Consider the following 12030-nt stretch of genomic DNA (forward strand, 5'->3'; position numbering starts at 1 on the left):
AGGTAGAAAGTAAGGAAAGAATAGGTTTCTCCTGGGGATTGTCAAAGGCTGTAGGTTGACAAGGTGAGGGATTCCAGGGTGTTTGCACGAGGTGCTATAGGCGGCCTTTCACTCTGGAAGATAAAATGATTCTCATGACCTTCTGGCCTAGATGTTCTATTATTCCTGTTTTAGAGATTTAGCTGAACCTCAGAGTGGTCAACAATTTGCCTAAGACACACAGTGGATCAGGAACAAGGTGAGCTTGGAAAGGCTCTGTTGGTTTATGACACCAAGAGGGAGTGGAGGCACTGCAGGCCTAGATGAAGGCAAAGGCAAGGCCAGCAGGGGGCAGGGTGTAGGCAACAGAAAGATAGAAGAGGGAGGCACTGTGATTTATTGGTTATGTGATACTCTCAAGTCATGGCTTAGAATAACAAGATTCTGTAAGCACCATTCCCAAATGTCAAATTGGGCCTCAGACCTCCACCCAGCTGTTCATGGTGGTTTATCCTCTGCCTTGCCATTCTTCTCTCCCAACGACAGAAGCCATGACGAGGCTGAGATTCCCGGCCTTGTTGGCACATGGATCACGAGTTCTACAGATTCAAGAAGTAGAGGAATCTACTTTGGAATAGTTCTAAGGTGCTCAGTTTTTCCCCACACCATCTATTTGGAGAAAAGAACGAACTCTAGTAAATTGCATTATCCTGCTTCTCCTTAATAACATACATAGAGTGTGCCAAAGATCTGGAGACTGATGAGAGCTTCTGTTCCTCCCAGTTACACATCATTGAGCTCAGGCTTCTTTGCTACTTTAAAAGACTTTCCATGTCAATGTTAAGAACAAACTTTTCGATCTCTTTGGGATTTACAGTTACTATTGTTGTTCATTTAATACCTATTTCTTGAGCTCAAACTACATTTTCAACATTTTTTTTTTTTTTTTTTTGAAAGTCACCAAGAGACTTACTTTCAACCCAGGGATCATCTTTAGCAGCTACCTGATTTTCCTTTGACCATTCCTGAACCCATTTGTTTCCTGATAGATGAGAAATCTAAATCGTTAAGGTTAAAGACAGGAGGAGCTTGCAGTAAGCATGGTTGGTTGAGTTTGGAACCTGGTGTTTTGAGAGAAACATGATCCAGGTGAGTGTGGGAGTCTGGCAGAGAATTTGGGACCCTAGGTACAAGGTGAAATCATTTTGTGCAGCAGAGCTGGGAGGCCACAGGAAAACTCACAAATTTAGGGAGGTCAAAGATACAAGGGGCAGGCTGTAAAATACATTCATGGGGTGCATGCCGAACAGGTAGAAATCAGCCAGGGCAACTCCATCCTTACACAGGATTCTCTACCACAGTCCAACCCATCAGCAGGAGCAGCTGTAGACTGAAAACAGCCATATTAGCTCTGAGTCTTCTAATCCTACCCTATCTGCCCCAGCCCAAAGAGGCCACTGTGTTTAATGTATTGAATGCTTTTGTCAGCAATGTCCCTCTTCCATGATGTAAGCCTGGTAAAGGGAGAGGCAAATGCTAGCTGGTAGACTTGTCTTTCATGAGGTCAGTAGATTTCTTAAGAATAAGGTGCAATCTTAGTGCTTTGTGTGGGAACAAATATCTCTAGATTCTTTTGACATCTTTTGTCCAAACAGCAGAAGCTGATTAATGATGCTGATTTTCAGATAGGCAAGTTAATCGTTAACCTAATACAGAATTCACTGACCTAATACTTGTGCATCTGAGTTGACCAAGAGAAACTTACCCCATACAAATCGGTTTCCAAATCAAAAGAATTTTTTATATCATATCATTTTGTTAAAGGCACATGGACTGGCTTTTAATGGACAACCCTAAAAGCCTAAATAAGGTTAAGACACATGAACAACCCATGACTGTATTTTGAATGTCAAGTCGGTAAAAATCTGAATGTTATTTCGGCATTCAAAAGCAATAAAGCAGAAATGTCATGAAAAACATAAATGTTGAATTGATAAAGTGCCATCTGACAGACATTTCAGGGGAATGATAGCACTATGATTTCAACAACAAAAACAGTAATAAAACCTAGAGAGTCCTCCTGTCTTTTCCATTAGACTTCTATGTGACAAGTCTGAGAATGTCTTAACAGGGAATTTGGAGGTTTTATCAGGATGACTTTCTCCTTCATGGATTCTAAGGAACGAGACAGGTACAAGTGTGTGCCATTAATTGAGATTAAATGTCCTCCATAAAGGTTTGTAACATTTCAGCATGTAAACGGGGTTTCAAGCCCTGGGCCAACTCTGAAAAATCTACTTATGCTATTTTTTAATCATTAAATGGAAAGAAGGGGTCTGGGGAGAGAGGCAGGGTAAAAACAGCACGAAGAGGGATATGCTGAGAAAATCAAAAGGTTTCCTAACACCTGGGCAAATGTAAGTATGTTTAGGAGAGGCAATTTAAAAATCTTGAGTATAACATGGCCTGAAAATTAGAAATCAGAATTCACTTTTTTTTTTTAAGATTTTTTTTTTCTTTTTTTTTTTTTTTGACAGAAAGAGATCACAAGTAGGCAGGGAGGCAGGCAGAGAGAGAGAGAGAGGAGGAAGCAGGCTCCCTGCTGAGCAGAGAGCCCATATGGGGCTCGATCCCAGGACTCTGGGATCATGACCTGAGCCAAAGGCAGCGGCTTAACCCGCTGAGCCACCTAGGCACTCCCAGAATTCACTTTTAAGGCTTTTAACAGAAATAAGTGGGATTTAATATTTGAACTTGTGTTCATACTTTTTACTAAGCAAAACCAAGAACATCATGTTTTATTAAAAGAAAAAAACACGGAGAATGATCTTCACTTGTTGAGGGAGTCTTGTTTGAGTAATTACTTTCCTTATTCCCAGACTGAACAGTGGCTGTGTCACAAATGGTTTTTTGAAAGGTGAATTCACAGGGCCCTGGTTTTTGTCTTTTCCTTTTGGAGAGGACCACATGGTAGAATACTTAGGGAGAGCAACATTTGATTGAAAGGCAATGGGTAACGGAAAGTCAGGGGTAAGGGAAGTGTCACTGAGCCCTCACAGACTCGTCCGGAAGGCCTCCTGCAGCCCGGTGAAAACCACAAGCACCAAGAATCATGGACACAGGGTGCCTCTTAAATCAATCCCTCTTCGGATCCTGCCCCACTTTAAAGCAAAAAGCAATGCATCCCTTGTCCTCACTGAGGAACTGACCTTTAATGTAACAATTTACTCTAAATTTAGACTCCTGCCAACTTTACACTGGAGACCAGAGATTGTGTTATAATAGCAACTATTTAACTTGTGTTACTCTCTGGCCATTCAAAAAGAGAGGTCACCTCCCCGGAGCAATTTGTCATCTGAAACCAAAAAGGGGAATTTAAATGGGAAGGGCATTTCAACATTTCTACTAAAAAAATATTTTTAAATGGATAACATTTACTTATAATGATGATGATAATGAGAAGGAGGAGGAGGAGGAAAAGAAGGAGGTGCTGACCCTGCCTTCTTGCTGTGAGCCAGATGCTATAGAAGGCACTTTCAGGGGTCGTGATTTTTCATCTTAAAAATTAACCTCATGAGGTTTGTCCTGCTGTTTTAACTTAGAGATGGGGAACCTGAGATTTAGGATGACATCCTTGCCCAAAGTCACACAGCAAGGTTGAGGCTCTGGCCCACGTGCACTCAACTGTAGATTTCACTGTTCCTGCTTTTCACTCTTTGGGGGTGAACAGAAAAGGGAAGCGAGGGTATTGTCGTGATAAATATAGAAAAAGTATCTAGAAACAGGAAAAAAGTCAAGAGATGACAGGAAGAAAGACAGACAAAGGAAAAAAAATCGAGTTCACAGAAAATCAAGAGGAGGGGTCTATTGCCAGAAGGGGAAACTGAGGCCATAAGTCTTTGGACAGTGTATGTATATTCTGGGGTGCTGCTGGAACAACAGGGAGGTCGAGGTTCAGATCCTAGACCCTCTCTGACAAGTGTTTGCCTGAGTTTGTTTCCTCCTGGGCAGAGAGATGAGCTGAGTGAGGCTCAGGTGGCCATTTGGGGCCACAAACACAGACTCTATAGCAAGTTCTCTAACCTTCCTCACTAGTGCAGTTTTCTCATTCACAAGATGGGCATCAAAGCAGTGCTTAGCTCACAAGGCTACATGTAAAATGCCCAGAACACACATGGTATGTTTCAATAAATATTCATGTTCTTATATGAGAAATTGGAGCCTCATTAATCCTGATCATCATTTAGGAGGATTAGATTCTAAGTACAGAGTATAAAGACAAGACTCAATCAACTATTGTCATTTCTATACTGAGGTTTAATTCCTTTCTTTTCTTTCTTTGTCTCTCTTTCCTCCCTTCCTTCCCTCCTTTCCTTTCTTCCTTTTCTTTCTCTCTCTCTTTCTCTTTTTTTTAAGATTTTATCTACTTGACCCAGAGAGAGAGAGAGCACACGCAGGGGAGTGGCAGGCAGAGGGAGTGAGAGAAGCAGACTCCCCACTAAGCAGGGAGCCTGACGTGGGACTCCATCCCATAACCCTGGGATCATGACCAGAGCCCAAGGCAGATGCTTCACTGACACCCAGTGCCCTCCCTTTCTTGTCTTGTCTTGTCTTTTCCTTTTTCTTTCCTTTTGTTTTCTTTTCCTTTCTTTCTCTCTTCTCTTTACTCTTCTCTTCTCTTCCTCTTCTCTCCTCTCCTCTTCCTTTTTTTTTATTTCTCTTTCTTCCCTCTCTCCTCTCCTCTTCTTTCTTGCACTGGAGAGCTTTCTATTTCCAACCCTAAATCAATGTTAGCAGCCTTTCTGAGTTGAATACTTTTAAAATCTGGCTTTACCAGCATTCATTCTAATCTCTGGACATGATTCTTCCTAAGGCTCTTGCCCTCAGTAAACCAGTTTAACAATGTAGCTTCAAAAATTCGGATCAACACAACTAGCTTGTTCCTACCATAGAACAAATATTGAGGGAAACAGATTGAAGATCTGAGTTGGTTTCTGCAAACGTGTGGTGAATTTAACCATGCCTCACACTGGGATCTTTCATTTATATTTTATGAACAGTATGTCCTAGAAGGGGGCAACTGAGAGACAGAGCTCCAACCAAAAGCAGGGAGGGAAGAAGAGTTAGAGAGCTATGAAATGGATACACAATCTGGGATAAGAGTAAATGGACACAGAAGGAAATCAGAAAAGCTATCTTTTTAAAGTCTTACAATGTGCATATTGGCACATGATGGTTTGCTTACAGCTGGGTCAGAGCAAATGGCTGTAATCTCTTGAGATATCTCCAAACATCCAATGTTTGACTTGTAAGAACCTAGTGCTGAGATTTTTCACTGAGTCATTGCTTCTTAAACATCGCAGGTGAGGATACAAAGATTATTGTAGAGGTAGATTCTGGTTCTTGGTCCATCATTGGCAATGGGCCATTCTAGTTGCTTGGCCCCGAAGGCAGCTTAATACTGTATCTGAGGAAGGTGTGGGGAGTGAAATAGTATTAAGTACAATTTAGAAAAGCCATCCTGGTCCTTCAGTCTTTTACAGACACTTTATTTACGAGGTATAACGAAATGTGGGATCCTTGCATGAAATTTGTATTCTAAAAATAAAAATCTGCTGTGTGCATCTAGACTAAGTCAGGCAGAGGAAGAGGTGGAGGACTAATGAGCAACTCTTCTTCCCATTAAACTCAAGAGCTACTCCCAGAAATTTCCAGATTCAGCTAAAACATCAAACTCAACTTTTTAGTTAAAAGTCAGTGCTATGCTTAGAACAGGAAAACTAGAACTGTTTTATCTTTTATCTAATAAGACATTTCTGTTTATTACAATGGAAAATGTTTAGCCTATTAAGATATCACTCTTAGAATCTAATGACTGAAGAAGTATCTGTCAAAAAATTTAAATCAATACATAGTGTATGTGTAGGGACAACACTGGCTTTTCAGGGGCCTACCTCAGTTGAAAGTTTTTATTTTAGGGTCATGTGAATTTGTAGATCCCTTAGAAGAATTCCTTATGTTCTGAGAGCTTTTAAAAGTTACTTCATTCGTTTGTTCTACTTAGCAGTAGGACTTGATATTTTCAACTTTGGAGGAACTGAGAGATAAATAAACTGGGGATTTTTTTTTCTTGTTTTTTTAAAAAAAGTTCCTTCATTAATGTTGACTGTATTTCTGATACTTTGGGGGATAATCATACAGATAGTCCAAGTTAGATAACACTGTAGTACTGATCACAACCACAGGATGGCAGGATGCTAACACTTTTGACTGTATTTCAGAAAACCTTCCTTTACCTTCAGAAGTTCTCTTCACAATCTTTTTTGGATGGGGCAGAAGAGTGTTTAAACCACCAGTGTTCTCTCTCTCTCTCTCCCTCTCTCTTTCTTTCTGTATGTGTGCATCTGTGTAATTTTACTTTATTTTATATATTTGTGTGTGATAAGTGGATAAGTGTGATGTCAATCAAATATTTCATTTGCAAGAATCAACATAAACAATAATTATATTTTTCATAAAATAATTGTGCTTTTCTGGACCAAATAGACCCTCCTTCTAAAACTCTAACTACTGGCTTATTGGAAATCATTAGTGTGTCAGTTAATTAGTGGAGGATATAACTCCATTTCTCAGGTAAGTTAGAAGAAACAATAAACCTATTTCTGGATTCTCAATTTTAGTGTTTCCCTAAGGAAAAGAGTCAGAATTTGCACTACTTTCATTTCCAAGAGGTGTAGAGAAAGAATATGACTGATTCTATGCCCCTGAGTGATTGAGGATCACCATATCAATTTCAGAATTAAGTATCTCAACTGGGCTTATCAAAGTTCAGGATGAAAAGCTTAGATAAACTTAAAAGGACATTAAAATATGCTGGGTAAGACTAGCATTAAGTTGGGTCAGTTTTAGGAAACATCTCCTTTATACTGAGAGTTTTTGTACTTTTCTGGGTTTTCATACTTAGCACAATTAAATACTTTTATAATTTTAATTAGGATTAAGTACTTGAAAAAAGAAGGCTTAGTTTAGGAAAAAAAAAAATGGAATGAAATTTTAGAATGTAAAGACCTAAATTGCCTGGACATGGTAACATTATAAGACTTTCTTTTTGTCACTGAATTTTTTAAAAGTGAACTTCGAAGTTTTAATTTGAATTTGATTGTTTCTGTTTAGTGGTCTTTCTTTACATAAATAAGTGTTGTTTTTAGCTATTTAAATAATTTGTTTTCTCTCTGAAAGACATATAATCTAACTAATGTGAATCTAACTTCTTTATTTATAGACTTTTAGGTCAGGAAAATTAAAGTGTATTATTACATTCTCTAAAGCTACCAAACAGAGACCAAAAAAAAAAAAAAGAATCCGTTTATTAAATTCATGTGAATGGATGAAATCTTAAATTAGTTAACAGGTGTATATTTTTACAATTAGTGTACATTTTTATTTATGTAATTAGACAGTAAATATATGATTTGATAGTGTCTTGTATATGTTATATGTATTGAAAGTTGGAAATTTGTCATGTATAGTGAAACTGGGGTTTTGTGGTTATGTCTTTTCATATAACAAATATAACATATATTTCACTCATTTATTCATTTTTAAAAGGAAGTGTTTAAAGGGGAAAATTGACTTCTGGAAATGATTATGTGGTATTTTCAAGATATTACTCTTTAAAAATGAAACGCTCTTCCTTTTATAATAACTAATAAGTTTTGAACTATGGAGTAAGTTTCATTCTCTTACTCTTATCACACGACTGGAATTATGTATAATTGGCAATGATTTGAAAATATGAGAGGCTTTTTATATTTCCTACTTTTTCCTCTTTAGTTTTGAGTATTTTCTGTGTCTATCCTAGGATATAGAACTACTTCATCAAAGTGGGGAAGAGTGAGTGTATCTACCTGATATACACCCTCAGATACCCTACAACTATTCAGTCACTCCATACTATTTAATAATAGTTTTGCCTGTGTGGTCTGTCTGTCTCCCTTACTTCGTTGTAAGCTCCATGAGGCCAAGACCACATCTGCTTTGTTCACCGTTACATTCTCAGTGCCTAGAACAGTACCTGGAACGTAATGAATGTCTTGTGGCTATTGGCTTGCGACTACTTAGTGTTGCGTGAGACTGATGTGACACAGTCAGGACCCAGAGATCTGGGCAGTCCTTGCTCTCTGTTCACTACTTCACTGACTCCATTCCAAAATCTCTCCCAGCTACATCCCTCCATTAGAAGAACAAGTGGGTTATTGGTCTTTTCACTGGGCAAGAAAGTGTTCTCTGGGAAATGAAAAAATCACTTGCTTGGTCCAACTCAGTGCCCACGATTTGATAACAGTTTGGGGGTGATCAGCCTTACCTAGGACACTTTTCCTTGGAGGAGGCATAAGGGATATGAGAAAAGCGGAAGGAGAAATAAAGAGAAGGTATATGCTTCTGCTTCCACCTTGTCTATTCTGTTTTCCTTCTCACTGGACCGTCTGGACACTGCCCCTATGAACGCCTGGCTGTGGGCTCGCTCTTGAGCCCTCTCTGTTCACATCCCACATTCGATCCATCAGCACATTCTGTAGGCACCTCCATTGCTACAATCCTGGTTGAAGCCACCGCTGTCTCGCACTTAAATTACTGTAATAACCTCTTGATTGATCCCCCTGATTCTGTCATTGGTCTTTTCACTCTGCTATCAACACACTGGTCAGAGTGATACTTTAAAACTAAAAACAGAGCATGTCAGTTTTCTGCTCAAAAACTTCTGCTGGCTTCCCCTTTTACATGCAAAGCCCAAATCCTTACAACCGCCTATCAGATCTGGTCCCCTGTATTTCTCTGTAATCAACATCTATGGCTCTTCCCCTAAGATAATTCACTTCAGCCACACACACCTTCCCGCCATTCCTGAATCCATCCACAAGACTCACTCTTGTTTCAGGGCCTTTGAACTACCTAGGCCTACAGCCAGGAATCATTTTCTCCCGAGATATCCTCATTCCCTTACCTCCTCTAAGTCCTGGCCCGAATATTTCACTCCAGTGAGAGCTTTTCTGAGCACTGCACTTAAAATCGCCACCCACCGCCCCTCCTGCCCCCAACAGCCCTTGATTTCTCCCTAAAACATGTAATACCATCTGATGGCTTATTTATTGGTTCACTATCTGCCCTGGCATCTTAACACGTGAATCCACTCACCAGCCGAGTACTACAGGTGCTTGCCAAGGTCCCTGGGGGAAGGAATTTTGTTTGCTTGTCTTACTGCCTATGACGACTATCTGTTAGAGTCCATGGCACATGTAGGTACCAAGTAAACACCGTTGAATAAACTACTCACTGAAGGACAAATCCGAATCCTCTGGTAAAGCTTCATGTGTCACTGACTCGGCAACAGCCTTGGGAGGAGGACTTGAATTTCCGCTGTGGTCAATGTTTTGAAGGTCAAAAGAAAGATACTTGCTGCCTGAACTTTACCCTCCCTTTGGTTCCAGAAGTGCATCCCCTGTCCTCCTAAAGCTGTGTGGGGTAAGGTGCCAGGTCATGAGGATGGGGGCATTAATAGGAACCTGAGAATTTGTATCAGGATTTCAGAAGGGAAGCTGGGGAGTCATGTGCTTTATACCCCATGAAAAGTAACAATATAAGACAGAATAAATGTATACCTTGGGAACCAGAGGAGAGACATCATTTCTGGCCGATGTGAGATCATTAACTCAGGGTGAATGGGACAATTTTGTTAGCGGAGAATAGGAAAAAGAGTTCTCATGAATGTGTGCTCTGGGAGTGAATGGTGTAAGACACAGATTGAGTCAGTAAAGTGCATGGAATTTTGAGGGGTAAAAAGCAAACATATGTTGTCAAGTAAACTACAAGCCTAGTGCAGGGAAAAGGGTTCTAGTTCTAGTTTTGCTAAGCATCCCAAGTAGCATCATAAGTTGTGTAGAACCCTCAGAATTCTCATTTGGGAATCAGGAGAGGCAAGTGTGCGTTCTAGTCCTTAAAAAGACAGAAGACAGGATCAGATCCTGGAGAATTTTTGACTTTCAAATGTTCAGGTTCAAGTTCTTCTCCAAATTAACTTGACCTGGAATCTCAAGAAAGGAACCCGCTTGCTAGCCTGGGTGGCTCAGTTGGTTAAGCAGCTGCCTTCAGCTCAGGTCATGATCCCAGCATCCTGGGATCGAGTCCCACATCGGGCTCCTTGCTCGGCAGGGAGCCTACTTCTCCCTCTGCCTCTGCCTGCCTCTCTGTCTGCCTGTGCTCGCTCTCTCTCCCTCTCTCTCTGACAAATAAATAAATAAAATCTTTAAAAAAAAAAACAAAACCCAAAACATTATAGATGAAAGTGATTCAGACAAGAAATCTAAGTGATAAGGGTAAATAAGTAATCAAGGAATTGACCAGGCCTACACTGACAATGCTGTCCTTCTCTAACAAGGTCACATAGGGCTGGTGACTAACAGAGAGCCCATGATATCAGATGCCTGTGATTGGAAGATTTACCTTCAGGAGAAACACACCATGTTCCTCGTTAACATAGGACGCATCACTAATGGCTAGTTCAGGCCCAGGGAAATCAAAAGGGTATTCAAAAGGAAGGAAAAGTGGCAACATCACCAACTGACCCTTCTAAACACTACCTATAGTTATCATAGTTTGTCACAAGAAACAGGTACGTTCTTTCGTGTTTGATTGAGGAGGATGACCTAAAGAGCAAAGGAAAGTTCTGAACATCCAGGTGTGCGTGAGATGTGCAGAACAGAGTAAAACTCCCAGTGACCAGGAAGGAAAAGACAAACTTAGGCACAGCTTCACGACTTCACCACACAGGGTCCCATGGAATGTCACAGGGATTAGATCATCCGGTTCACACAGGCTTCATTAATTTTTCATAGCTTCCTGGAGTACAGTCTGGAAGAAATAAAGACCTTAGCCATGTGGGTGGGAAAGAGTCTAGACCACCTGTAATGTCTTCCTGGAATGAGGGGAGAAGGAAGGTTGATGCATTTGCCAACCCTTGGTAGAGATTTATTGTCATAAATGAATTTGAAGTTCAATTTACAAAGTTTTTCTTTTTTTTTTTTTTAAGTATTGTACACGGACAACTTATTTTTTTTCTCAGAGATCTCACTGCTCATTGTGCATGAAATCCCAAAGTCTTGGCAAAGCAAATACAACATGCTTGCTTTTGCCCTCTGAATTGATAAGGTCAAAGAAGTAGGAAACCTTGCAAAAATGTCCTGGGTAAAAGAGGGGATTTTGTGCATAGAACTGAGTGAGGTAATGAATGCATTTTTTTTTTTTTCAACACACAAGGGAAACCCACTATTTGGTGGGAACTGTGATGGGCATATGCCTGAAAGCTAGGATGTGCCAATGGGCCAACAAGGTTAGGACCTTCAGCACCAGTAGGAGATGTGCTGATCCTCTGGTTTCCTGTGAAGGTCCCTGTATGGAGCCTTCTCTCAAGTCCTCCTACTCTAGTTTAGAAGTTTCTGATCACGCCCACTCTCCTTCTGGTATGGCCCCTTCACTTCCACACTCCACACTCCCCAGTACCAGCACTATCGTGGAACCTCTGGGTTACCTCAATGTACCCAATATTCCACCAACTCTCTTTGCTTCCTCGGCATGCCTTGTCCAGTCTGCTCCCATTCCTGTCAGTACCCTCTTTCAGAACTACCCACAAAGAGAGACTTCCAATACACCTACTCACTCCAAGTACTAGTAACTGAAAACAACTTAAACTGATATCCCTTCATCCTGACAGGGAAACCAAGAGTTAGACAGTGCCTGGCCCAATGTCAAGTGATGAAGGAGGGATATTTGTACTGAAAGTATGCTGACAAGGCCTCCACTGATGCATAAAAACAGCCCTTCCTACAGTTCGTACTGATGGTTCAGGATCCTAAGTTCTTACAGCCAAACATTGATGAGCAAAATGTTCTATTTTTTTGTTGTTGTTTGTTTGTTTGTTTTTTTTTCTTAGAACGATGTGTCAATATAAGCTGGAAGTAGAAACAAAATCTCTTTGATTTTTTTTTATTTTCCTTT

This window comes from Neovison vison, chromosome 4, assembly GCF_020171115.1.
Source record: "Neovison vison isolate M4711 chromosome 4, ASM_NN_V1, whole genome shotgun sequence".
Classification (NCBI taxonomy): Eukaryota; Metazoa; Chordata; class Mammalia; order Carnivora; family Mustelidae; genus Neogale; species Neogale vison.